The sequence below is a fragment of the Nannospalax galili genome, unplaced genomic scaffold (genome assembly GCF_000622305.1).
Source record: "Nannospalax galili isolate Female #2095 unplaced genomic scaffold, S.galili_v1.0 scaffold720, whole genome shotgun sequence".
NCBI classification, from domain to species: Eukaryota; Metazoa; Chordata; class Mammalia; order Rodentia; family Spalacidae; genus Nannospalax; species Nannospalax galili.
In genome coordinates, this window is record NW_008346927.1 from 1,056,676 (window position 1) to 1,059,751 (window position 3,076).

The window sequence follows — 3,076 nt, forward strand, 5'->3', positions numbered from 1 at the left end:
AGACCAATTGTTCTCAGATAAACCTTACCTAGACATATATTTCTTGATCTGGTATGTATAATTTGTCAGTAGGTTGTTGGGCTAATATGGTTACCTCTGGTTTTTAAGATTAGCTAGGCATTTTTTATCTCTCGCATTGTCTAACCCCTCCATCATGGTTTCCCCAATTAAGGTGCCACCATTTTCCCGCTTTCTCCCTTACTAATAACCTTCTCCTATGGTCCTACCTCTTTTGAGCTCCTTCTTTCCCATTATCCCCTAGGTTCCTTGTATAATCTTCCCTCCCCCCATTCCTTAAACTAACCCAATTTTTGTCCATATCACCCTTATTAATGCCTGTTTCCTAATGTTCTTTTCTTTCAGGCTCTTTCTTTTCCTTTACCTCCCAGGTTCCTGTCCACTATCCTGATTCCTGTAGTTATGTCTGGATACATACTCATTTATCAGGAATTGCTTCTAAGAGTCACAGTCACATACGAGGGAGAACATATATCAATTTTTTTTTCTGAGTCTGTGTTACTTCACTTAGTATAACAGTTTCCTGTTCTACCCATTTACCTGCAAATTTCATGATTTCATCTTTCTTTACTGCTGAGTAAAACTCCATCATATAAATGTGAACGACATTTTCATTATCCACTCATCAGTTGAGGGACACTTAGGTTGCTTCCATCTCTTAGCTATTGTGAAAACAGCAATATACCAAGGAGTGGTATAACTGGGTCAAATGGTAGGTTGATTTGTAGTTTTTTAAGAGTTCTCCACACTGCTTTCCATAGGGATTGTACAAGTTTGCAGTCCCACCAGCAGTGAATGAGTGTTCCCCTTTCCCCGCATCCTCTCCAACATTTGGTATCATTTTTTCTCTTGATCTTAGCCAGTCTGACTGGGGTGAGTTGAAATCTAAAAGTGGTTTTAATTTGCATTTCCTTAATTATTAGTGATGGTGAACATCTTTTAAGATGCTTCATAGCCATCTTTACTTCTTCTTTTGAGAACTCTCTGTTCTGCTTCTTAGCCTGTCTTTTAATGGGGTTACTTGTCTTGATTCTCTGTCTTTTGAGTTCATTATATATTCTGGATATTAAACCTCTGTCGGATGTGTCACTGATGAAGATTTTCTCCCATTCTGTGGGTTTTCTGTTTGCTTCCCTGGTTACCTCCTTTGATGTACAGAAGCTTTTTAGTTTAGTGAGGTCGATTTTGGAGAAGGCTCCATGGGGTGCTGAGTAAAAAGTATGTCTAATTGATGTGAGGTTTAGAAAATCCTTTTCTACACCTATATTTGTAGGATTTTGCCAATGTTTTCTTCTAACAGTTTCAGAGTTTCAGACTTTATGTTGAGGGCTTTGATCCATTTCGAATTGAAATGTGTGCAAGGTGAAAGATAGAGTTTAGTTTCATTCTTCTACAGGTGGAGATCCAGTTTTGACAGCACCATTTGCTAAACATGCTGTCTTTCCTCCAGTTAATGTTCTTGGCCCCTTTGTCAAATATCAGGTGGCTAAAATTGCAATTACTCATATTTGGGTCTTCAATTTTGTTCCATTGATCTATAGGTCTATTTTTGTGCCAGTACCATGTTGTTTTTATGACTATAGTTTTGTAATCAGCTTAAAATCTGGTATAGTAATCCCCTCAGTATTGCTCTTAGTGCTCAGGGTTGCTTTGGTGATCTGAGGACTTTTGTGCTCCCATATGTATCTTACGATTTTTTTTTGAATCTGTGAAAAATGTTGTGGGGATTTTGATTGGCATTGCATTGAATGTATAAATGGCTTTTGGTAGGATGGTCATTTTCACAATGTTAATTCTTCTTATCCATGAGCATGGGAGGTCCTTCCATCTTCTGATGTCTTCCTCAATCTCTTTCTTTAAAGATTTAAAATTTCCATTGAGAAGTCTTTAATGTCTTTGGTCAGGTTTATTCTGAGATATTTTATTTTTTTTTGCAGCTATTGTGAAGTGGAGCATTTTCATGTGTTCTTTCTCTGATTGTTTGTTATTGGTTTATAGAAAGGCTACAGACTTTTGTAGATTAATTTTGTAACCTGACACTGTACTGAATGTGTTAATAATTTCTAGGAGTTTTCTGTTGGAATTTTTAGCATCTCTTAGATATAATATCATATGATATGCAAGAAGGGATAATTTGATCTCTTCTTTTTCAATTATTACTCTTTTAGTTTCCTGCTCTTGTCTTATTGCTCTTGCAAGAGTTACAAGCACTGTGGGGACCTAAAGGCCCCACCTTGCAGAAGCCCAAGAGAAAGTTACTGGGGCACGGCCTGACTTGCTTTGAAAGTCTGAAGAATACTTCCGTACTGTTGAGGAGTGCATGATCAGCGCGTGACCATCCTTAAGATACACACTCGGGGGCGGGAGGGAGGATGTCCAGGTGCCTTTATTAGCTCTGTAACACCTGCAATAAATGAGCCCCTGCTTGACTAGGCTCCCCGTTGCGCCTGAGTGTTCCCGGTACTGGGGCTGGCGTGGGCTGGCGAATGGCATGCTTACTCGTCCCCAATCATCACTGCCCGGGGGTTGCTGGTTTGAACCCCCTGTAAAGCACTATGTTAAAGAGAAGTGGACAGCCTTGTCTGGTTCCTGATTTCAATGGAAATGCTTCCAGTTTTTATCCATTTAGAATGATGTTGGCTGTGTGTTTATTATATATGGCTTTAATTATGTTGAGGTATGTTCCCTCCATGGTCCCTCCAGTCCAATTCCCTCTAGGACTTTGAACATAAATCCATGTCGAATTTTGTCAAAGGCCTTATCTGCATCTATTGAAATGGCCATGTGGTTCTTGTCTTTGAGCCCATTTATATGATTTATGATGTTTATTGACTTTTGTATAATGAACCATCCCTGCATTTCTGGGATAAAGCTGACTTTATCATGGTGGATGATCTTTTTGATGTGTGTCTGTATGTGGTTTATAAGTATCTTGTTGAGAATTTTTGCATCTATGTTCATTAAGGATATAGGTCTATAGTTTTCTTTTTTGGTTGTATCTTTACCTGGCTTTGGTATGAGAGTGATACTGGCTTCATAGAAGGAGTTTGGAAGTTCT